Below are 26,445 nucleotides of genomic sequence, written 5' to 3' on the forward strand. Positions count from 1 at the left end.
ATTTTTTTGTGTGTGTTCCCCTTGGGAAATGTAGTAATTTACTTCCCATATTGGTACGCTGGCCCGCCTAAAAACTCCTTACTTGCTGCATAAAATCTAGTCTTGAATAGGGACGTTGATGTTGTTCTGTCTTTATTTCTGTATTGTGTTTTTGGAAACCGCCCCTCTTTTGCCAGATATATGGTTACTAACTAATCAAACTGTGGTTACTATATGGTTACTAACTAATCAAACTGTGGTTACTATATGGTTACTAACTAATCAAACTGTGGTTACTATACGGTCACTAACTAATCAAACTGTGGTTACTATATGGTTACTAACTAATCAAACGGTGGGGGCGTTGCACAAATAACGCTCCCGTTGTAAAGAATGTATTTCCCACATCTCGTATATCGATCATTACGGAAGGGGATTCGGTGTGGCGATTCGAGAAATATATCGCCACTGATGTCCAGAATGACTCAAATCTGGAGGCCCATTCTGACATACAGAAAGTTCGTTCCACGGCTATATTTCAACACATGGCGACCGCATGGGGCGCCCCACGAAAAAAAAAAAGAAAAAAACGATCGAGACCCAGTCACATCTCTGTAGCTTACCCGAACAACGCGTTATTAATCGCGATGCACGAGTAAGGACAAACACTAACAAAAACACAAAGTCGCGAACGTTTTGTTCCTTGAGAAGCCGCGGGCCGCATGCGGCCCGCAGGCCTCCTGTTTTAGACCCCCGGAATATACTAACAATAAGCAAACACGATTTCGAGCACTTTAAGTGCACTTGCGGTGAAAAAATGCAGGCAGCTCCGCAGCAGTGGTGCCAAGCCTGAAGGAAGTACGGAGCTGATCGGCTTTCCTTCTTTCTCTTAACTTTCTTTCCTTTTTTTCTCTGTCTGTTTACCTATTTCTTTTTGTTTCTATTTCTATTTCTTTCTTAATCTCTCTGTCTATTCTTTCTCTTCCTCGCTCTTTACATGTTCCTATCACTTTCTTCCCTTTCTCTCTCTCCATTTCTAGCTTCCTATTTTTCTTTCTTTCTTTCTTTCTTTCTTTCTTTCTTTCTTTCTTTCTTTCTTTCTTTCTTTCTTTCTTTCTTTCTTTCTTTCTTTCTTTCTTTCTTTCTTTCTTTCTTTCTTTCTTTCTTTCTTTCTTTCTTTTTCTTAGATTCTCTCTTTTTCTATCACTCTTTCTCTTCTATCTTGCTCTCTGTTTTCTTTCCATCTCTTTTTGTGTCTATTTCTTTCTCTTTCTTTGTATCTTTTTCTTTCTTCCCTTTCTTTCTCTCTGTACCATACATGGCTATGCTGTGCTCTGCTAGCGTGCCTTGATCGTGATGTGGTTACGATGATCGCCTTCGGATGGTGGTACGCGGGTTCGAATCCCGCCTCACCAAGGAAATTTTGCGCCAGGAATTTCTTTCTTTCTCGATAACTCTTCCCCCCTCTCTCTCTCTTTCTCTCTCTCTCGGTACTCGTTCTGTCACCCATCAGAGTTATTGCTTCCCGCACCTGACAATTCGGCGCACGTGTTCTGGTGAGCGAAGAAGAAGATGAAGAAGAGGAGGAAGAGAGTGAGTGCGTGCCGGTTCATGATGGTGATAATTTTTGCTTGCGACTAACGGGGATTCTGCGAGTTTAAATAGCTCCGCTGTTGATATCTTTGTGCTGCTGCAAATGATCGAAACATCCATCTAGCCGAGAATGTTTCCCGGTCTCGATATCCACAAAAATTCATCTACAAAAAACCTGAAATGACATCAGAGACGTAATCAAAAAGAACAACAAAAAAACACCTGCAACGCCCCCAGCAAAGAACACAGACTGCCATAGTGGCGCACGGGTTCAATAAGAGCCTTGTAACCTATTGTAAGGGAGTGTGCGGCATACGCTCTCGGAAAATCGGGAAGGGATGTCGGTCCATTGGGCAAGCTTGGGGTGTTAGCTTCCGTTCTTAGTCACGTCGAGTATTTGGCGTGTGCTAGCACAGCTTTTGAAGTAAAGGTCGGCCGAAGCGACGCTTTCAGGAAGAAAACAGCGTGCAGGATGCGGGAGAAAAGGAGTCGTTTCGAACATCATCTTCTTTCTCCTTTCCTCGTTTCCTTCTTTGTTCCCCACTCACCGATGCCGGCACCTCTCCAGCCAATCAAACAAAACTAGCCACTGACAACAACTCTAAAGTCCACGCACAGGCGGCAGCCGGCAGAGCAAATACACTCAGCTTGCGAATGCGCCCTTTGCAATCGCCACGGGTGGCCTCGATGTGGAAGCACCGCGTGGGAGTTATTTCAAAAAACGCAGCTGGACAAGAAGCTCCGTCAAATGGCTTGCACGAAGACTGCAGCGAAGCAAGTAAGCCGGAATGCCCACCGGAAATGCCGAGCTTAGTTGGCCCCGACGTTTCGGTGGCGGAAGGAGCAAGGCCGGCATTCGTCTCATTTTGCCGCAATACGATTTGCGAAGCGTCGGCACTGAAACGTACATACGACTTGGGCCGCTGCAGCGCACGCGGAAATTGGTTCTTCCACTGCGGAGACGTTCGCGGCCGCCGCGCGACGGAGTAACACTTCCTGTTTATGTCCGCGACTCCTCGGCGTGCATTTGTTTACGTTTCGCTGTCGTTTTTTGCGAAACCAGAAGCGGCGTTCACTTGCCAACAGTCGTTCTTATCTAATGACTCTAATGGCTGCCCTCGAAAACCGAACGGCAACAAAGGCCTGCGGATGGCGTCTCCGCATGATGGACTGCTCCGCGGTCAACTCTCCCGCGTTTTCGATGCCTGCCCAGCTATGGAGACAGTGTCTACCGCAGAACAGCCAAGCGGACGATAGAAAGAAAAAAAAATGAAGGCCCCTGCGCACTGGTATATATATATATATATATATATATATATATATATATATATATATATTTCTCTGTCCCACTCTTTCTGTCTCTGCATATATATCTCTCTGATTCGCTATCGTCCTTTCTATGCCATTGTTTACTCTCTCCCCTCATCCTCAACCTCACATGTCTCACCCTCACAACCCTTTTTCACTCTCTCGCTATAATATACCATACAAGGCAATGTTATGCGCCGATAGCATGCCTGGATAGCCGAGCGGTTACGATGCTCGCCCTCGGGTCCTGGGTATTCGGGGTTCGAATCCAGCCTCCTCAAGAATTTTTTTTCGCGAAGAATTTCTCTATTCCTCTTTTCTTCCATCTTTCTCTCTCTCTCTCTCTTTCTCTCTGTTTCTCTCTCTGTGTGTACTCGTTCTCTCGCCCATCGGAGTTATTGCATCCCACGCCGGTCAAATCGGCGCTCGTGTTCTGGTAGCCAAGCAGAGGATGAAGAAAAGAACGAAGATAGCGCGTGCCGGTTAATTTTCCGTCAACGCGAAACGGTGTAGACACCGCGCGGCAGCTATAGGCGAGCGCCGTACGACTTGAATCTGGTGTACCTTGTATTCGCTTCACATTTTCAGTCTAAACCCTCGAACAATAATATACTGACTAATAATATGACTACTGTGGACTGACTCCTAAAATCACTCTCTAAATTCCCGGTACTTCACGCTTAGCAGAAGGGGCTGGTAACAGGAGGGGCTGTCATGTAACAGGAGGGGTACCGCGCGCAACAAACGACTGGCCCTGCCGCAATTTCAGAGGCCATCGATTACGAACGTTCGCTCGCGTCGTGAAGGACCGGAGCTTCGCTGCACAAGTTAACCGCTGGGCTAAAAAGCGATTTATCCTGCACTCGTCGTGTACGACTGGGCGGGTAAGCGTGAGCAGAGCGGAGAGCAGAAAACATTCGGTTACAACTGTCACTTGTTACGTGCTACATCACGAACGGACGGTAATGCAGGCCGAAACACGTTTAGTGGCTCGAAATATGCTTATGCATCACAACTTGTAGATGCAAACGCTTGCGGAAATGTCTTGTATAAATTACCAGCAAACTGAAGCAAGATGAATGCCTTGCCAACAAGCGGAACAACCTGTCGTGGCAGCTTAGCAGGTCAGCTGTCGCTCCGCTAAGTTTGTGAACGCTGGTTCGCTACCATGGCCACCACTGCTGCATATCTATGGGGGGCGAAATGCATCAATAGAGGTGTAGTTAGGTTTACACGCACGTTAAAGGACCCCAGGTCCCACTCTACGGCGTGCCTTGTTATTAAGGCAATAGGCTTAGATGCCTAATCAAGCGCGAAAATTCACCGGCGTCCCGCGTCGGCGTCCCCCGTCGACGGCGTCCTCACGAGAGCTGCAAAAAATCATCACGTGATGACGTCATCATGGTGCCACTGTGACGTGATCATATGACATCCTTGCTAGGTCAAAGGTGGGTCGATAACGGAGGCAGTGCAAAACCACCTTAGGCGCAGGAAGCTTTCAGATGGTGGCGGGCAAGGATAAGAAGAAGATGGCTTTCGCCTTCGAGTCGTCCTGGGCGAATGCACGAGGGACCCTGTGAGTTTTTATACCATGTAACGCTGAAAACGTAGGACACATGGTCAGCACCGAAACGTACTATTGCAAATATAAAATATTTACAGTGTCCAAACTTCGTACGTATAAGCTATTTTTTGAGATTATGCGGCAATTTCGGAGCGACAAACATACCTTCCACAGTAAATACTGCGTAAACAAGACAGGCTATACTTTCAGAAACAGTTTTTCACCTATACCACGTAGTAGAACAAACTACGGTGAACAAAAACTTACGGTGCAAATCCCTAGCCTCCGAAACGACTCTGCCTTAACCACAGATCTCCTAAATTCTGGAATTACGAAGCAAGCATTTCAAAAAACGACAAGAGAATTATTATTCTCAGAGGACTAAAACCAAAGTTATTCTATGAACACTATGATTCTGCATCAATGTATTGTTTTTTTTTTGCTTGTCTTTTTTTGGGGTTTTTTTTGTGTTTTTTCGCATGTGGCTCATGAGCCCCATCAGGTTGTTCCGGGTTGCCGATCATTTTTTGCTCGAGATTTACACGTGCATCATCTGTTATATTTGTGTTTCTACCTTTTAGTGCTAAGTACCTGTCAAACTGATAAAATTGTTGTTTTTTTTTCCTTTTCGATTATTGCCTTTGATTTTGATTAATTGCACATCTCATCTGTGTAAACAAGTGTAATTATAGATTTTTATGTATGCTTTTATGTTCCAAAATGTGGTCTTTCTGCTGCTGCTGCTGCTGCTGCTGCTGCTGTACGGGTGGCGCGGCCCAGTCAGGCAATGTTTGCCTTTAGCCGTGTCCCCTTGGACAATTCAGTGTTGTTCTAAATAAAATAACAAAGAAAGAAAAAGAAAGAACAGCAGTCGAACATTAGTGAACAGTGCAATGGAACAGCGCAATGCCGAAAAATGCTGTCGAGAAGTAAAATAATAGCAAACATTGTGTTCTGCTTGTCAAATAAGTTATAACAGGCCGCTTTATCTTTATGTGCTTCTGTGGTCGTTAAAGAAAAGATCCTTCACGCGTAACGATCTATCATGTCAATGCTGACTGGATATCTGTCAGTGGTTTCAACATTTATATACCTATGTATAGTGATTCGCAGCAGCTTTCTCTTGCATTCAAAAACCCTCAGTCTTTATGTTCGTGGTATACAGACGCCGAGTTATTGAAACCAGCATTCAACGAACGTATCCCCTGGTCTTGATGCTTTTATTGTTACTGTGTTGCCAGTAGTAGTACCATTGGTATGCGTAACTTGTTTTGAATGAAAGATCGTTCTGGCGTAGGAGATCCACTGAGACGGCTTTGTTCGCTAACGACTGCCGCTTCTGTTGATGCAGATCTGGACGACGCCACGCTTACTGCGAATCTGCCCGAGCGTCTCGCTCTTGAAGGACCGAGTTACGCACAAAGTCAACATTTTTCTGTAGCTAAGCATAGGCTCGTGGACTCCAGCTCGCTCTTTTGTAACGTCATGCGGCGCACTGGAGCACAACTGCGCGAAAGGGCTTCGTAACACGAGAGAAAGCACAGATGGCCGCGTTTTAACGCTGCATAATAAAAAAGTACTCGCACGCATGCGTAAAACATGGTAAGAAATTGTGCATTGCGCCTTCGGCCATCATTCGAAGTTCGTCGTATAGCACGCATGCCAAATCAATGCACAGTCTTGCCGAAGTGTGCCGAAATTCCAGCAAATCTTTATTAAATTACCGAGAGGCTACTTTCTGCTGCTAACACAGTCATATACGACGCGATGTAGTCAGTAGTCTTGTTGCGATACAGGACTGCATCGGTCCTGACGGTACGAAAAAGGGGGATCCCCAGTCAGACTCATGTACGGGGCTTCATTTTCGTGCGAGCGGCCGTGTGTTGTAAAAGTTACTCAACGGTTTCCACATAACCATAGAACTCCTGTTATAAATTACCTCAGCCAAGCTGGCCCTTTCCAAATCACTTGTCATGTTAGTCAACTTTTCTGTGTGGGCGTAGTTTGCTTTAGAAAACTGGAGGATGTCCTGAGTAATTTCCCAGCCATCCTTCAACTTTTTTAACTCTTTCTGTTTGCGTAAGAACTGACTGAAGATTTCCATTGAGTGAAGCCGTGAATGCGACGAATGCTAGTTTGTATTATTGCAATACCGGCGTCTGAACATTGATCCGTCGTTGGCTAAATAGAACCAGTGTGGCCGAGAATCTTAGCGCATTAACAAAGCGCATAGTAAAGGAGCCATAGTAAGGGCCTAGCGCCCAATCATCTGACCTTACCCGCAGTAACTGTCGGACCGCGTTGCGTAAGTTGACAAAACACGCATGTTGAGTCGGATACGGGTCGACAGCATGATCGAGCGCTGGCCATAAGCTGTCGCGAAATTGTGCGAACCCTTCGCCGCGAAGCAGGCACTCCGAATCGATTGCTTTCTCTCTTTTTGCTCGTCGGTTGAAAGCAGATGCACGAAATGTTCTGTCGTGATCGTGGCGTCGAATAGCTTTCTTTTTCTGAATACGTTTTGGGAATCTTGCCGCTTTTGCGGCAGTCGTAGCTAGAAATTCGGGGCGCATTGGAAACCCATCAGCCTGTTCAAAGCGCTCGGTGTTTCTTTGGAGAAGGCGCCGGTGAGAAAAGAAACAAAAAGAAAGGGAGCGAAAATTACGCTTCCGTTTTTTGTTGTTGACGTTGACTAAGAGAGAGGCAACATACAGGCAGAGATTTCTGGTGTGATAAAAATGAATCCGCTCTTTCCGGCATTGGTCGAGGTTGACAGAAATAGCGATATTTTATCACTTTTTTGTTTCGCTTTTTCGACGGCAAAGCTTCGGCAGCTTTTCACTTCGAAATCAGTGAGCGCACGAGAGAACTCGATCTCTAGGCTCGAGGCAATCGATGCACCCCTTCACCGAGCGTCGTGCCTCTTCGGTTACACCGCGACCTTTCGATGTGGACGGTAAGGGGACGCTCGCATTGTTTGGGACGGTTCACCTAACCATGAAGCTCGTTTGTTCGCATGCACTAGGAGATAGTATTTCCAGCGCCACAGAAGATTACCTGCGACGTGACTGAATTTCGCCCTATATAAAAGTCCGTGTTACTTCTTCGATCACGCTTACAAAGGCTTACGAACGCAGACACGAACACAGGAACAGCGTCGAGTACCAAATGAAATTTTGATCGCGCATAATACACTTACATATGTTCTTTACAATCAAGTTACAAGCACAGGCGCACTCTTCTTATTTTATCACGCGAAGGTTAGCTCTGGGTTACATCAAAGGCACGGGTTACGCTCAACTAGTCTAAGATATCTATCGGTTAAGGCAGCCGGCGGCACGCTGACGCGCATGTTCCTGCATGTTGCTATCTCAGCGGCTTCAATCATTTCTCAGTTGTTTCTGAGCCATTTCTGCAATTTCGTTTCTCCTTTCGTTCACGTATATAGCCTCGCGCTGTATCGCAACCATCTTCATCATCAGCCTGTGTCATGGCCACTGCAGAATGAAGGCACCTCCCAGTGACCTCCAAGCCACCTTGACCGGCGCCAGCTGACACCGTGTCATGCCTGTAAATTTCTCAATTTCGTCGCTCCACCTAAACATTTGGCGTCTGTGGCCGCGTTTCCCGTCTCTCGGTATCCATTCCGATGTTCTGGCTGACCATCTGTTACCTGTCATTCTCATGGCGTGTCCTGCCCCGGTCTATGATGTATAAGCATAGTTAAAGGTCGGTTTTCCCCACTGAAAGAAGCCTGTTTGATTTAAGTGCACCATGATGCTCTCTTATAAGAAGCTTATAAGTGGTTCAGCGCCAGGTCATAGTAGCTATGACATGTGAGAATTATTCTGAATTTATTCCGTTCAGTTCACGTAACACGCCAGACCCGGTGGCCTATTCGAGTGGCATCAGAAGAGGAGCGACTTTTTATTATAGGTCTTTATTAGCCTCATAAAACGAAACACGCGCGCCCGATATCGTCGGTCGGAAAAATAACAATTTTTTTTTTCGCTCGCCCCGTTACCAGTCGACCGTCTCCATAGCGGTCCGCAGGTTCTGTTTCAACCAAAATTGCAAATTAGCCTAGTTATCGCTTAATCACGAGGGCTTTGATACGTTCAATAAACTTGCTGCTTTTGGTGGAGCGATCGCGGGGTTCGGCCTCTATCCGAGCATCTTTCACTTCCATTCCCAGAAGATTTTTTTTCGAATCGAGGAGTCCGCGCTGAACGCGCTCTCGCTTCACGGCTTACCTTCCTGCGATAAGCGTGCCCGCTTAACCTCCACCGCATTGTCGAGGTTATGTGTTGCTGATTCGTCGCGCCTGTCGAGTCGATATTTCTCGAACTAATTGCGGATGCAATAACGACCTCTCCCTAAGCACGCGGGAAGTTGCGAGAGCCGTTAGGGAGAAAGAAAGAGAGAAAGAGGGAGAGAAGGGGGATGAGAGCCACCAGACTTCCCTCCCGAAAAGTTTTAAAGACGACAGATACATATACAAGTGGGCAGGCAAAGTGGAATCCCGCAACGACGCGAACGACGTGTGCCGTGCCTGGAAAGCGTTATGTCTACACAGACACACACTGCACATCATACACACACGGCGCCCTCAGGCGTGGCAGGCATGCATACAACGCTCTCTTTCTGGTACGCGTCACTCGCGTTTTTTTTTTTTTTTATGTCGTCACCGGGCTTATTACTTACGTGCCCGCCGAAGCACTTGGGACAAGTCGAGCACGCGGCGCCCGTAGCTAATATAGCACTGACGTCGAGTGGTCTCCTCGCGGTTCGGGCCGTGACGTCCCCGCAGGACGTCCAATTACGACTGCCGCGTAGCTGTATCTGCCGTCTACGCTAGAACGGGGAGGGGGGGCGCTGCACGCGTACGAACGGCGCGGACGCATGTAGAATTTCCTGCCCGATGTCGAAACATCTCCAGTCTGAGGTTCGGTACCGTATTTTTTTTTCGCCCTTAATTTCCTGTGCATTGCTTCCTTTGGCACGCGCCGATGTGACAAAGGGGCGCGTACGATTTATTTATTTTTTCGTTTGTTTTTCTTAGTGTGGCGCTTATAGTAAGCGCAGGAGTGACGCGCCCGTTAGCGCGGCGTTCGGGTCGGTGGATTACTCCCATTACAGTTCTACTACAGTTCGTTCGTTTTTATCTCGTGTAAGAAACCAAAGAAAAGCGGGCCAACAAGAAGTAAGAGCCGCAGCCAATGACGTTCTCAATGCGGCAATATCCCGCGCCGCAGCCTCCGGATTTCACGTTGAATCGGACTGCGCCAGAACGGTCGGTAATTTCCTTCTATCTTTCGGTATATTTTCGATTCATATAGCGAGTGCACCGAGACTCATTCGTATAGGGAGATGTGTCGCAAATAGCAAACTATTGCGGGTACAGAATACATTTCCATCATTAGTATTTTTCTAATACTCTACAGAATAATTTTTTTTATAAACTCCGACACCGATGTTTAGTGGAAGCATCTACATTTCTTTACATACGCGTGCTGTTTTTGAGTTTCTCAAACTTGACATTTGCTAATGTGTTTCCGAAGACCATTCCTAATTATAGTGTCTAGTCCACGACTCTAATGCGTATGGTTTGCAGGCGTCCACATGATTGATTATCTAAAAGTAAGATTACTGACTACTCGAAAAATTACAAGTGAGATTTCGGCAATTAGTCGATTACGAATTCTTATTTCGAGTCCAAGTAATATCCGCTTTCTCAGGTGGTACTGTCGTTCAGCATGTGTGTGTTTTAAGTCCCCGACGATTTCAAAAATGCGGGTACCAAAAAAAGAATAATGCTGGTACTTAGCGGTACATAGCATCTCCGTGTCTTGCTGTGTTACAGGAGTTTCTAAAGAAAGTAGTAATTCATTTTGCCTGTCTACACAAACAAGGCTCGGTAGACCTACGGAACGCGCGTGACACAGCGGGTTGGTTTTGGTTTTGGTTGCTTTTAGTAGGGTGATTTTTCCGAAGCACACAGTGGAATTTACAAATTTTTTGATGTCGAATCAAATTAAGCAGAGGATGGCGGATCTCCATGCCGAATGCAGGGAGATGAGAGCACAAAAGCGATTCTAATGATCCCAGAAATTTCGCGCTGATAACAGCGAGTGCGTAGAAACATTACGACGCGTAAGAGCTACTGCCTCATAGGGCGAAGCAAAAAACAAAAAAAAAATCACGCCATATCCACGGAATGAATGATGATAAGTAGGCGAAGCTCGAGAGGGGGAGATCATCGGTAAACCGTAACTCTCCCGTGAAAGTTAGCCCATTGCATCATTAGAAAGGCGTAAGACTGTGCGTATATTATACAAAATCAACTTTTATTTTGTTCTTGTTCGTTTGTTGTTTCGTTTCTTCGTTTGTTCTTTTCATTTCGTCGTTGTCATGGCGGCTGGATTGCGAGGTCCCTTCATTATGACGGCTTTATGGTCCGTGAAATGAAGCGAGAGAGGTTCTTGTACTGGCTGCAGTGGGAAGTTTGCAAACACTAAGTCTATGCACGTCCCTCGGATCGTGGTAGGTTGCATATGGATACATCTGAGTGGGCATTTGGAAAGCATGTGCTGCACGATCCAGACATTGGCAATGAGGTCCACGTTGAAGTTCCCAACCAGCACAAACGGACGGTTCTTGTACTTGTTGTCGTAGTCACGTAACGCAGCGTCTATAAACGACTTGACGTCCCCGATAGACAGGTTGGGTGCGAGGTACACGGTCATGGCGGCGACTAGCAGACGGCGACTGAATCGGTGGACCGGTGTTTCGACGCGTGGTGGCGATTCCGGGCTCAATTGTCGGCTCCGCGATGGAGTGCAAAGCATGAAGCTTACCCCGCACCTCCAGCAGTGTAACGACGTGGGATGGACGAGGACACGGAGCACGACAAACAAACACGCTTTATCGATCAGAGGCAACGTCTTCTTCGTCCCTGCGCTGGGCCAACAACACTCGCGCTGCTTCGTTGCCATCACCACTGGCACATACGCGCGGCATAGGCGGTCACGTACGAGCTAGGAGGGACGGGCCCACGGCTTTAGGAGCTTCGCCCCTAAAAAAGTATATCAATGTCCCTTACAAAACTTCTTCTATCACATTGCGCGCGAAGTCCGCGCACGTTAGTGTAAGCTGCACTGACGCTTGTTAAGCTTATTTGCCTGTGGTGCGGTGCCGCAAACGCCGTGAGAAAAAAGCAACAGATAAAAAAAAAGCATTAAAACAACAACGGCGGCTCTCGGGGCACGTGTGTGACTCTCATTTCGCATCCGAAGCTGACTACTTTATTTCGATCACAAGAAGCGAATCAAATGCGGAGCAGCGGGGAGCCTCTAGTCAGCAAAAAAGAAGAAAAAAAAAAGGCGACTAGTTAGCACTCGCGGTTCCCATTGGTGTACCCGACACGAAGGCGTTGAAAGGGAACACAGGCGATGCCAACGACGCCCCGACGTCATTCGTCGCCCCGTGGCAAGGCGCGCCACGAAGGAAAAAGCGTGTCCCCCCAAATCGAATTACCGCTCCTCAGCCTACGGCTCTGACTCCGCGAGACCGCGTGGAGCCAACGCCCGTCCTCGCCTTCCTTCCAGCTTTCCTCTCTGTCCGTAATTAAAACACGTTCGCCGTGCACTCTTACACGCGTGTCGCGACTGGAATGCGTAAGCAGGAACGCCAGCACCCCTCACATGCGCTACAGGTATAATCATTATTTTATCACGGATCGTCGGTAAGAAAGCCGCTCTGTCTATGTCCCGTTCGCACTGCTGGGTCAGAAGTTCTGTGCAGCGTTGCCGACATATGGCTTCAAGGTTGGGGATCAAAGAGAGAACACGGACCTGCACTGAGGGCCGACACAGTACATGCGTTGCCCATATAAAAGAACCAACTCGTCCGAAAGCGCGCCCATTACCGAAAACTAATGGTTAGCTACCGAGCTTGGGCAGTTCGCAGCACGCGCGTTTAAAGGACGAAATGGTTGTAACGTTTCTAGTACGCCGGTGTACTTTTCTTGCAGGGCTGTCGCTACGGAATTTCAACTTGCGTGATGCCTCACAGTGACCACTAACCGCTGTTAAAATGCATAGTAATGATAAAGCAGACAAAAAACATGAAAACTATAGGACGCCACGCTAACTATACTCGCGAAATACCTGCGCTCTTTCATATCCACTGTCATCTACGAAAATACCGAAGATACGATACTTTCTGGATGAAACCACCGGGGCGGCAAAAATTTTGGCAGGCTACGTATTCAGTTGTTGCATCTGAATGCACGAAGGTGCAAGCGCTGAGAGGAGTGAGGAAAATGACATTGGGAAGGCATTTGGGCTATCAGTGGAGGAAGTATATGAATTATCTTTAATTTTTTCGAAGCACACAGACGCATATCTATCTATCTATCTATCTATCTATCTATCTATCTATCTATCTATCTATCTATCTATCTATCTATCTATCTATCTGTCTCTCTATCTATCTATCTATCTATCTATCTATCTATCTATCTATCTATCTATCTATCTATCTATCTATCTATCTATCTATCTATCTATCTATCTGCTATCTGTCTACTATCTATCTATCTCTATCTATCTATCTATCTATCTATCTATCTATCTATCTATCTATCTATCTATCTATCTATCTATCTATCTATCTATCTATCTGTCTGTCTGTCTATATCTATCTATCTATCTATCTATCTATCTATCTATCTATCTATCTATCTATCTATCTATCTGTCTGTCTGTCTGTCTGTCTGTCTGTCTGTCTGTCTATCTATCTATCTATCTATCTATCTATCTATCTATCTATCTTATCTATCTATCTATCTATCTATCTATCTGTCTGTCTGTCCTGTCTGTCTGTCTGTCTGTCTGTCTGTCTGTCTATCTATCTATCTATCTATCTATCTATCTATCTATCTATCTATCTATCTATCTATCTATCTATCTATCTATCTATCTATCTATCTGTCTGTCTGTATCTATCTATCTGTCTGTCTGTCTCTATCTATCTATCTATCTATCTATCTATCTATCTATCTATCTATCTATCTATCTATCTATCTATCTATCTATCTATCTATCTATCTATCTATCTATCTATCTATCTGTCTGTCTGTCTGTCTATATCTATCTATCTATCTATCTATCTATCTATCTATCTATCTATCTATCTATCTATCTATCTATCTATCTATCTATCTATCTATCTATGAGCCAAATAATTTTTGAGCATTGCTCAAAAATGTGAGTTGGTTGATTTTTGTATGTCACGTATGTGGCTGACTACAGAATACGCCATCATGTACGCCATAAAAAACACGAAAAAAAAAGCGAAACTGAATATATAATTATGTATTGTTTTTTTTATTCGTCCTGATCTCTTGCATCCTTTGTCCTGCGATACAATTAACACAACGCGCATTACTAACCCATATTACTGTAAATTTTGCCGGCGTAAGCACCATCCACTCTGTTTCGAAGTTGCGCTTAACTTATTAGTTCATACACGCGCCGGGCGCTTTCGTTATTTTTTCTTTCCCAGTTAGGTGCATCTACGGTTTGTAATGGGTAACGTCAATTTGAAATTCCGGTGAAAAACGCGAATGGTACACAGGGTGAAGTTATAGCAGCGAACGTAGTAGAGACGGTAGTAGTGCACTGTACTACTCGGCCTCTTCTGAAGCAGCAAGAAGTTTCGCAGAGCCTCGTGCACTTTCACGGCGCTCGTTAACTGCCTAAATTTAAGTTAGTGCTCGAGATCCTAAGTTGGTTATGGAAGCGAACATGTAGCTGCAGTTAGAAAGCACGTGTGCAGAATAAGTCGCTGGAAGTCTACATCGCGGCTTGAGTCGCATCTATGTAACGAAGCGCGCCGCGCGGAAATTAACTTGTACAAAATAGTTTCGCTCTCACGAGAGTCAAGAATTTGTATGAAGCGCTGTTGCAAAAATCGACCGATCACGTCGCGGTGCCACGGGGAGATGATGCCATATTTTAAAATGAAGTTAACCAACTTGGAGCATGCTGTGCGATTAGTTAGGGGGCGGCTGGCCTTGCAATGTGTCTAACTAATTGTAATTGCTGCGGTTTTACGTGCCATAACCACGATATGATTATGACGTGTGCTACCGTAGAAGGCTCCGGAAGTTTCGACCGCCTGGGGTCCTTTAAGGTGCACCTAAATGTTAAGCACACGGGTCTCTAGCATTTCGCTTCCGTCGAAATGCGACCGCCGTGTGGCCGGGGTCGAACCCGCGTCTTTCACACACACACACACACACACACACACACACGCACACACACACACACACACACACACACACACACACACACACACACACACACACACACACACACACACACACACACACACACACACACACACACACACGTATGCGGGCTCCTTCATCTCCAGGTGAGAGCAGCCTGTGGCGCGCATTCTTCGCGTGCGGCGGTGGTAGCGCGGCGCCTACCGGAGAGAGAGGCCAGGACACCGTCCTGTGATGGCGGGGTGGACACTTACGGCGGTGGTCGGCTTCCGGGTTCCATCGCCGAAGAAGCGTAACGGCGTTCTCGAGAATGAGGAAGCCGGTATGCCGATATCCATTAAGACGCGCTAGCTACTTCAAGCTAGACGCTGGGTGTTCACCAAAGCTTTTCGATGACTGCGCCATTGTGCTGAAGACAGAACGGAGACCGCGCCCGTTCGGAGGGCCGGCTGCTCTATTCTGCCCGTCTTCCATTCCTCTTTGCGTTCGTGCGAACACCGGAGGAGCCCGTTGCCGCTTTTCGTCGTGACAGTGTGTATAACGACTGTCCCCTTCTTTTGCCCTACATAGTAATCATGTACTCACGAATAGGTTAACAAAACTTTCAACGGAAGTTGTAATCATCATCAGCCGTTCTTATGTCGGCTATCTTATGTACGATATCCCCGTGACTTCCAATCCACCTGTGCTGCGCGAGCTCGTTGCATTTTATGCGTCCGAATTTCTTCATTTCGTCGCTTCACCTAACCCTCTGCCGTAACTGTCCGTACCCATTTCGATGTTCTAACTGCTCTATCTCATGACGTGACCTGCCCGGGGTCATTTTTTTTAAACAGCGAAGCTCTCTAAGCTCCTCGTAATTTGTCTGTCGGAAACAGAAATGATCACCATCGTGAACCGGCACGCGCTCTCTACATCCTCCTCTTCCGCTTCGCTGCCAGAACACGTGCGCCCATTTATCCGGCGTGGCACGCAGAGAGAAAAAGAAAGAAAGAGATATGAAGAAAGACAAAGTGAGAAATTCTTGGTGAGAAATATACTTCACGAGGCGGGATTCGAACCCGCGTACCCTCGATCCCAAGGCGAGAGTCCCAACCACTAGGCTATCCAGGCACGGTAGCAGAGCGTAGCATAGCCTTGTATAGTATAGTGTTACAAAGGGGTGGGAAAGGGAAGTGAGCGTGACGAGAAGAGGTGTGATGATGGCGAGGAGGAGAGAAAGGAGGAGGGGAGAGAGAAAAAGGATAGGAAGAAGAAGGAAGCAACCTAGAGAGAGATCAAAGAGGGAGAAAGATGGAAAGGGTAGAGAGAGAGAGAGAGAAATAAATAAATAGAAATCAAGAGAGAAAGAAAAAGACAGAAAAACAGAGAAAAGAAGAAAAAAAAACAGAGGAAGAAACGAAGAAACAGTTTGCAAAACTTAGCAAAACAGCAAAAAGCCAGGATTACATAGGTGGACATCAGCTCAGCTGTCTCTTTAGCATTGCGCCTCGAGTGCAAGCTATGCTCATTTTTTTATCATTGCTTTAATATACTCTTGGATATTGGCTACTCATGTTAGACTTCTGCTGTACTCCGCCGTCTTCGTATATCTCTGAAGGTTACCCCTGTCATTTCTGGCTCCACTGCGCGCTGCGTGGTCTTTAGATTCTGTTCGAGCTTCTTTGTTATGCTCCATGTTTCTGCCACACATGTTAGAACTGGCAAAACAGGATGGTCGTGCAATTTCCGCTTCAGGGACAGTGGCAAGTTACCGGTCAGGAGTTGTGAATGCCTGCCAAAAGGTGTCGCTACTTAAACTTACTGAATGGCTGTCGGGAAGCAGCCTTCGGCAACACTGAATTCGGCAAATAAAACTTAAAGCGCGAGATTTGCCCTTTGACTTCACACGGCACTGTCGTCAGGGTGCCCGGTACAATGTTAGGCCATCTATTTCCAAGAGCAGCGAAGCGCGATGTTAGGCGTCGAGCAAAAAAAAAAACGCTAATTTTCCGCGTACCCGCTGACGTTTCACCCGCGTCGCTTGCGCATAAAAACCTATTCAAATGCCTACATTTCGCGACCGTGATACGAGAAACGACGCGGCTTTACAAAGAGCGATCCGCTTTGAAACTGTGGGCCTAAGCGCCGAGCTCTTTGGAGGCGATAAAACCTTCTCTGTCGAATGAATGCCGTATGAGTTTTTTAGCAGACGCCTGGCGCCCTTCGATGTGCATGCGAGGCGTGAAAAAAGCACTTTATTAATGTCACGCTTCAAAAGAAACCTCTCAAGGCTTATAGCTGATGCTCGTTGTGTAAACGTTGCATTATATTTCGCTCTCGGGGGGAAAACGCATAAAAGAATGCTACAGTGGACGTGGCCACAGATCCGTCTCCACTGCCCGTAGTACTGGCACCTCGTAAGTGTTTCGCATGAAGCTATATTACCTTACATTACCTTGTACGATATATTCGATCTGTAAGATGTAGTAAGTGAAACCTATAAAGCCTGAATGCAAATGTGGCACCCGCGAGCTGTATATTTTGCAGTTAGAATCAGTACAGTCGGTTATCGCTCGTTTTGACCGCTTATTAAAGCAGTTAAAAGAAATGCGCACGTTCCCTCGTGAAAAAGAGTTTAGAGCCGCGTGGATGTCTCGCTAGCTCCTTATTGACGAGCATACGTCGCAGCGACCATACCTCACCTCTGCAGTGCAGGCAATGCTGGCTGCGGGCCTCTGTTAAGTTGCCCGTGTCTCAAGCGACATTTATCCGCCGTCTCCTGCATCGTTGATCAAAATAAAAAAAAAGCTAATATTATTAATACTGTCCTATCGAAAATTCTCATATGAGACATATGCCGCGTATGAACTCATGTGAATAACATGTGCGCTCGCATGATCATACCAGTTCATTGGATATGTGTCATACATGTCATATGAGATTTTGCGATAGGGAGTATCACTATTATTATTATTATTGTTATTATTATTATTATTATTATTATTATTATTATTATTATTATTATTATTATTATTATTATTATTATTAGTAGTAGTAGTAGTAGTAGTAGTAGTAGTAGTAGTAGTAGTAGTAGTAGTAGTAGTAGTAGTACAATAAAATTTGTTGCTGGGCTAGTTGGTGCATAGTTAAAATATAAGACGGTGGCGCAAAAAGGGACAAGGACGAAACGTGAAGAAGGGACGTATACACGCGCACACTACCAGCTGGTTTATTCTCGAAAAGAGCCCCGCCACGGTGGTCTAGTGGTTATGGCGCTCGACTGCTGACCCGAAGGTCGCGGGATCGAATCCCGGCCGCGGCGGCTGCATTTTCGATGGAGGCGAAAATGTCTGAGGCCCGTGTACTTAGATTTAGGTGCACGTTAAAGAACCCCAGGTGGTCGAAATTTCCGGAGCCCTCCACTACGGCGTCCCTCATAATCATATCGTGGTTTTGGGACGTGAAACCCCAGATATTATTATTATTCTCGAAAAGACACTCAATATACATGGCATTACGCACATGCGCAGACGGCCGAAATCAAAAGCGATCTTGCAAAAAAAAAAAAAAAAACTCACTGCTGTGCAGGACGATAGAAGGAACGCTGACACACCCACTCCCGTACAATTGAAATATAAACCTTTTTGCGCCACCGTCTTATATTTTAAGTAGTAGTAGTAGTAGTAGTAGCAGTAGTAGTATTAGGGAGCCATAAATCTTTCACATATATGATAAGACAACATGTAGTCAAGTAGAAGTCACAACGCCTACCCAAAGCATAAGGAAGAAAGGCAGAGCAGGCTTTATGAGCCATGCTGCCTTTATGAGCCATGCGGCCCTCTACCAAACGGAATATATCATGCCGCACATCTTCGTGAATGCTGTTAAATATATCACGAATAATTCACTAGAAGCATTACACAAATGGCACAGAGCATAGGCTCTGATCATCGGTATGAAGCAACTGGTTGTAGCCAGTGCACACCGACATTGATGTTCGACCCGCTATTAGGCAAAGCGGCCATCCATTGGCGAACTACTGTAACCAATGGCAAGCTTTCTGAAGTGTGCCCAGATATGGCGCAAGTCGGAACGCGGCGGTATTTATTACACTCTAAAAAAGGTATGAGGTACTCTCTTGAGCGCGGCTTGACTAGCCACGTATATGTCTGTCTTTAAAGAGACACGTTAACTCTAAATTCTAAGCGCACAAACAGGCGAGTACAGAAAAAAACACGTATGACCCACAGACACACAGTTTTCTGTCCACGTCGCTTCTTGGTCCTCGTCTGTTTACGCGGTTAGAATTTATTGGACATGTCATCCCAACACGCCCAAAGTGCCGCAACTGTGAACGTTAACTCTCTTGTGGGTCACACGACTCCCCAACGGGAGCATAACGATCACCAAAGAGAGCCCACGTGTCTTTTTAAAGAGTCGTATACGTGGCAAGCCAGAACTCTAAAAAAAGAATCAAACGACTCTTTTTTAATTTTTTTTAATCCAGTTCTTTGCTTTACCTCGTGGCTTGCTTAGACTTAGGTAAGTATTCCGGCGAAAAATTTGCGACAGGTTTCGCAAGCTGTAGCACACGAAGCTTAAGTACACCTAAGAGCAGCTGTCCTAAAGCGCTGCGGTTGCCACTACATCAAAGGAAAAAGTTGTGAGCTTGCGCAAGTGAAGTCTCCACCGCCAAGATGCCCTTGCTCGACTTCGCTCAAGAGGGGCATCGTCGGAATCTCTGTGTTATTACCGGCAATCTGATGCGATAACCGGATCTCCTTGGAGATTTTTCTCCCCGTAAGTGAAAGCAAACTTCACAGTGAGTGCGCAATCATCAGTGAGAAAAGTCGCTCGGCGGAGAGTGTCCCTCGGTAGCGATAAGGCGCACCACGCGCCCGAAACTCATTCGTCAGCGATGTATTATATTTTACTGAGAAAAGTTAGAGTCATCTTGCAATTCGGCGTTCCTGTAGCACTCTCTAGGGTGTACTCAAGGGTTTACATTTTATGCGGCATGCGGAATTAAAAGAAGATAAAACGGTCGATTCAGTCTCTTCCGTTTTCTCTAGGCAAAATAAAGGTTTAAGACTCCGTTTAGTCATTCCTGCGTGCACGATTCCTGGAAAACAGAGTCGCTTCTAAAAGGCGCTATCTTTTCTTTTTTTTTCAAGTACATATATTTGTGAAGTCTTCCGAATGTGCCGCGAAATTAAGAACAGGAGGTACATGCTATATGAATGGGGCTTTCGTAATTCGTGAAATCAATTCTCGGGAACGCTTCATAATTTACTTCAGCCACTTTGGAGCTTTCGGTTATGACAGCGAGTACAATATATCTTGTCGTGCTTAAAATGCGTTTCCTGTCAAAAAGAATACAAATGAATAAGCCGTGCATAAATCAAGTTGGTCAGAATTTGCGCTCGAAAGTCGGGCAAAACGCAACACCGAGCACTGCCTACAATGCACACACGTAGGGCGATACGCAAGCGTTCAGTTCCCGTGATTAACAGTGTCTGCAGGGAAGATTCGCCCTTTTCTGAATGGCTTGACGTTCAGTGCCTCTCTTACGCGGCGAATTAGACTTTCTGCATCGTAATGCATAAAATTACCCAAAACCGCCGGCACACGCAAGGAAAAAAAAACGACGCATGAATATAAGCTTATTAAATTATCTGTTTTTCGTTCGTGTTTTACCACTTTTCCTACTCCGCTGTGGCGCAGACTTTAAGTGGATTTCACGTTGCAACACTATTTACAACATACATATTTCTTCCGTCGAGGATGAACGCAATACCGCTGCGAAAAAAATGAGTAAATTTGAATGGGTCTATAACGAACTACATTCTCAGATTTCGAGATGCTGTTACCTCATCGGGCTTATGTTGAACCTCGAGATTGGGTCATTTTATTTGCGATGCGCGTTAAAGCTAACATTTGTAACTCTCGAGCTTCTTTCTTTTTTTTTCTTTTTTTGGCTGGGCACATCGCACTGCGAATATAACGAAGGCGTGCAGCTGCGGGACGATATATGTAAAACCAACAGCGCCGGTTGAATGTATGAAATCGCGAAAGCTTTTTTTTTTAAATGTACGGAGACAAATTCTTAAACATTGCAGATAAGTCACTCTTACGAATGGAAAACGAAACGAAAAAATCAAGTGGAGTTAATATTATTGTCATCATACTTTCTTCGACCCTCCCCTCCCTTTTTTTTACTCTTTGTCGCCCCTCGCTGCTGCGCTGAAAGATAAAAGATAGTACGTAGGCAAGTACTTGTACGTCGGCAAACCTCTCCACCGTAAAATAATTGATGCTTTGTATGTGTCCCGCTTTCTCTCTCTGAACACAGATATGATTTCTGTAACAATGTCTGTGCTCCTTGGTATGGCAATGTATCTGGTCTTCACACAATGACTTCTCAGCGAAAAAAAAATTAATTTGGAAGTAAAGTGTGCAGCGAATGGAATTGCACGGCGTGCAGAGCGAGTACATCTTGCACGGGACCACGGTTTTACTTTTTTCCTCTGTCTAATAATATATTAACAAAGCGAAAGAAATATGAACGAAGGACGAAGCGAGGGGACACAGACAAGCGCTGACTGCCAACCAAATTTTCTTTCGGAAAACACACAAGTAAGTGAAGAAACACAGGCAGATCAGCGCTACTGCGCAAGGAAAAGACAACGATCGCGATACAAAAGAGTGCCTTTATTCCGGATAGATCTTTTAATGGTGTTCATTACAATAACATGTAGCAATAACAGATTTAATTAGCACAACATTTACAATAATGAAATGCAGAATATGCCTACCGGAAGATTAAAAAAATGTTCATAATTCTATGCACGACGCAAATTGACGGCTACGCAGTACAACAACGATCGGAAACGGTTGCGAAGGAAAGGGCGCGTAGTACACGTACTACAAAGCGATTGCTGTTGCCACATAGCATACCATGTAACGTACTCTAGCCGAGTGCGATGTTTGGGTAGTTGGCGCGTAAATCTACGAGGTACCGTCTGTTTACGAATAAACGCAGGAAGAACGGACAAAGAAAGAGGGCCATGAAGACAGAATTGATCTATCTGACTTTTTTTTTTTTGTTTTACAGCAGAGCTGTTATGGCCGAGGTTTTCCGTGCGTCGTAGATAAAAAAGTATCATCATAATGGACTGGCACGCGCGACTTGGTGCAAGCTGCGTTATTTTGTAGCGGTAGCTACACTTGCCTAGACGGAGCCGATTTCCCGTGGAGGGTCATGAGCCGTGCTGCGCATGCGCGAGGATCAGTGATGTCACACAGCTGGGTCACCAGAGCTGGCCTCTCACGCGCTCTCCGACACCGCCGCGCGCGGCTCGCCGCTGCTCATCTGCGCGTTTGGGAGGAGTGGCGTCGTAGGCGCGGCAGACACGCTGGCGCCGGCGCGCGCGTAGACTCCGCCGCCGCCGCGCGCGGCTCGCCGCTGCTGGTGTGCGCCGCATTCGAGAGGAGTGACGTCGTAGCCATAGACACAGTTGCGCCGGCGCGCGCGCAGCTATTCGCCTTCGCTGTGCAGTCGCCGTCTGACACTGCGCTGGGGCCGCTTGATAGCGCCTCTGACTGGCGTTTGCAGGTGGGTAACGCCATGGAGAAGGAGAGCGCAAATGATGCTCGACGGCGCAGAAGAGCCGAGAAGCTTATCTCATCGGATCCCGAAGCAGTTGCCTGGCAATTAGCGGTTCAACGTACGAAGAATGGACAGAAGAAGGCTAATAATCGTAGACAATCTGGAAAGCTAACAATAATCAGCTGAACCTTTGGCTAACGCTACGTATATCCTGGCATAGCCGAGCTAAGCCACTGCAAATTTTTTTTCTCATAGTGAACTTACATTGCGGCGCATCTTCTTTAACGCGTAAGCTCGTATCCCATGCGAATGTCTGGTTTCCAGTGTGCCGTACGCATTAAGTCAGAAAACAAGCGCTGCGTAGTAGTATGCAGAAAATGACGACTTCGAACACCTGCGTGAGGTATACCTATGAACATGACATCGCTGTATGGCGCCGAGTTTAGGCACGGTCAATCTACAGCACTGGTGGCGATTATTTATTCGTTGCAGAAATCATATACAGGGCAGTGGACGTCCAGTTTGCCACTGTACACATCAGTCCGGATACCACAGCTAAGAATGTTCATTGATTCATGTTTGTAAACGTAGTCCCTCGCCATCGCTTGGACAGTCATGGTGGGACGTGTTTTATGCGCACATTGCATTTTATACGTATATTACCTTTTATACGTGTATACGTATATTACGAGTTCTACGCCAGCAACGTTCATGAACTTGTTAATTGTTTTTAGCCGCTTCTAGCGCAAATTTTATTTATGCGTCGCATTTGCTTCGAACTCTGTTCGTTGCCACGGATAGTTACGAAGGTGCTGAGGTAGATTTTGATAACCTGTTTCCTGTTAACTTATCACATTTACATATTGAAGGCCTTACGGAAATACTGTCTCGGTTAGGTTTTACGAAATTAGAAAAAGAAATACACGTCGACAGCAATAATAGGGATACGGAGACTCCTCACATATCCAATACAGCAGCATTTTTCGCAATGAAAGGATAAAGCCACTGTTTCTCAGCAACGGCTAAACAATGAATGTGATAGGAACTAATTTGGAATGTTACATAAAGTAAGGGCAGCAGCTGACTCCTTTAACCTGCGACATGGCGTACCTCAAGCAAACACGAACGGGGAAATGCGGCCGCTGCAGCGAGCGAAGACGTACTGTCTACGTACTGTCTACGGCTTCAACGCAAACATTGCAACGACAACACAACACATACAGACGTATGAGCCGTCTCCTGACCCCTGTAATGATACGGCGCGCCTGGCCGTCGCAATTAGATAGCCCTGTATCAGAAGAAAGTGCATATGCCGAGAAAGTTCTTGCGCTGCCGGTGAGGAAGCGCATTGCACCGAGATAATCGGTTACGTTGCATGTCGGCCAGTGCCACGTCATGGCTTTACTCGACATCTACGCATGGTACAGCGCTTGTGCCCCGCCACGTCTGCCCGTTTCCCCACTCGTTCAAATAATTGCAGCAACTGAAAAGACGGACACGACACCGCCTCTCTTGTTTTGAAACACTTAACTGCGGTCGTATTGAACAATAGTCGCAGCGAATGCTCTCGCGAAAGGATTGCATATATATTAGCCGAACGTTGTTCGCGAAGAAGCAAAGCACCCGTCTTTTCAGCGGAATGAGCCCTACATTTGCGACGTCACAACTTGCGATTCAATCGTGATCCGCGTCGCCGGATATTTCGACACACGGACTGTTCAGGTGGGCTTTCTATACGTGCGCAAACGCATTGCGGATGTCGCCCTTGCCGCTCAGTTACATCTTCGTTCTTTTGTTCGTAGAACGACAGACTATTCCAAGGGGAACACAAATCTCGCTCAGCAAGGAATGACAGCTTGCACTGTGGACTCCCGTTCGGGCTGTCCGCCGCTTCAACGCGCCAATAAAGAAAGCGTACCCCGACCAGCCTTGGCAATCTTTCGACGAGCAGTGCTGCCGCTTCCCAGTGCGAGCTGCGGCCGCTGCGACTCCTGCTTTAGTGCTGTGCCTGCAAATAACTCGACATCGGAATCCCTAGCTTTCAACTGCACCTCATCCACTATACACTGCACGGAGGCGCGGTTGCGCCAAGCAAACGGCGCTCGTATCTTCAGCATGCAATCCAACGTCGCCTTTATTATTATTATTTTCTTTTTGGACACGTCTCGCGATGGTGTCGCAAACGCCGATGGCGATTCCCGTTGTTTCTTTCGATTCGCCTGTTTCATTACGTGTCGAGGTTAGCGAAGAACTCTGTCTGTTCTCATCCGGCGCAGCTGCTCGATTCTCTGTTTCTGTTTCTTCTGATTTGGCGTTCTATCTTATGACGAGCGCTGTAGCCAAGAGCACGTTTGCATATCCAGATCCTCTCTGGAGATTTTCGCAAAAAGTCCATAAAATAAAGCACATATAACAATGTTGCAGGCGGAAAAACGCGGCACTCTTACTTACGCTGTCGTTGCAATTTCGTCAAGCGCGACCTATCTAGTTTTTTTTTTAGTTTTCTTGTTACTGTTCTGAACCTGTGCAAATGTTGTGTCGTTGTCGTCCCTGAGGTGAGGCCTGTCCTAATGAAACGCGGGAAGTTCGAACTTCTGGTTACGGCAATTCATGCTTTGGGAAAGAATGTACGTGACGAGGCGATAAAAGAACGGCTGCGAACGAACTCATTTCCAAACTGCGATCGAAATAAAAGAAACGTTGCCCGGCTTTCGAAGCGATATCGCGTTTCGTCTCGACAAAGCGGCTCACATGCGTTGCGGACTGAACGCGTTGATGCGGAGTTTCGAAATGAATGCGAGCCGAACTCTTTGCCTTTTTTGTACTTTATCTTGGCGGCATTGCAAATCACTTCTCTACAATGAAGGGAGCCCATCAAGCACGTAATTCCCCGCACAAGCGCTCCGTGAAATCCTGCGTTGGTGCAACTCAAAAATTCGAGGAAGTAGCAATCCTCGTTGCGGCAATGTTGTTTTTCTTTTTTTAACCGTAATACGAGGGAGATACGAGGTACTGTTTTCCTGATATGCAATGTTTGTGTGTTTCCAGTGAGATAATCTTCTTGCGTACTCGTTCAAAATTATCTGAATTTTACTATCGAGTGTTTTTTTTTTTCGAATGAAAGATTTTGTTTCGTTTAAACGCAAAGAATACAGCAAAATGTTGGAAATAAATCTCGAGCCATGGCTGGAGGCCGGTTGGGATTCACGATAATAATCACAATCACGAGGGCGATTCGCCCATGTAGACCTATATCACACGCACAGAATTATGTACTTGTAAACAAAACACTGAGAAGTTTTTAGTAATTTTTACGTCAAACACCGAGAAAGGTATTTGACGCAGCAACTCTACGCATGAACTCAAAAATGCAGGCAAATATTGTCGTGTACTGAACACCCTAAAGTAGAACTATAGTGCACGCTAATATTATCTCAATGGCAATAAACTCCGATACCGAGGACATTCCATGATTCCTTGGAAAAGTTGTTCAGGACCCTTTTAAGCGCAATTGCTGCCATCGCATCGGCATTAAAAAGAAGTTTGATGAACCCAAGGCGAAGGGAGAGAAAGACAAGAGCAAGACAGGGAGGTTAACCAGAAGGTTGAATCCGGTATACTACCTCGCACTGGGGTTGGAGAATAGGGGCTGAAAGAGAGAGAGGGAAAATAAGTAGTAAGGGAAAACACACACACACGAGAGCGTTCCACTCACAGGCTTTCTGACAGGCCAGTAGATCGCAGGAAGCCTAGTATCGCTTGTAAGGCCTTCTTCTGTGACGTTATGTCAGAACGATGACGTAGTAGGCTTTCTTCTGATAGAGCACGATTTTCTGTCGTTGTGACACTGAGACAAACTAAAGGCGAAATTAGTGGTTATGCCATTGAGCATAGGCGTGCGCAGGGTTCCCCTTCAAGGGGGGGGGGTCGAAGTTTCGTCGCAGTGCCCCCCCCCCCAATTACGTCAATGTATGGCGCTGACACTGCGCCCCCTCCTTGTCGCAGCGCCTCCCTCCCTATTATGACAATGTATGGGGCTGACTTTGCGCCCCCCCCCCCTCTTATGTGAATAGGAGGGGCGGCCGCCCCCCTGCTCCCCCCCTGTGCGCACGCCTA

At 46.3% G+C, this 26,445-nt stretch overlaps 1 protein-coding gene across 2 annotated transcripts in view; it reads left to right on the forward strand.

Moving 5' to 3' along the window:
• The window catches only part of LOC119390623 (prohormone-1), a 203,570-nt gene that overhangs the window by 72,915 nt on the left and 104,210 nt on the right, over window positions 1–26,445 (forward strand). The window contains exon 1 of one of the 2 annotated variants that reach the window (XM_049414883.1): window positions 17,065–17,137. The exons of the other annotated variant lie outside the window; for it this stretch is intronic. The gene's annotated coding sequence lies outside the window, so the exon portion shown is untranslated. Of the gene's footprint in view, window positions 1–17,064; window positions 17,138–26,445 lie in introns of those variants that run through there. 2 annotated transcript variants of the gene reach the window in all.

Source organism: Rhipicephalus sanguineus, chromosome 4 (genome assembly GCF_013339695.2).
Source record: "Rhipicephalus sanguineus isolate Rsan-2018 chromosome 4, BIME_Rsan_1.4, whole genome shotgun sequence".
Taxonomy (NCBI): domain Eukaryota; kingdom Metazoa; phylum Arthropoda; class Arachnida; order Ixodida; family Ixodidae; genus Rhipicephalus; species Rhipicephalus sanguineus.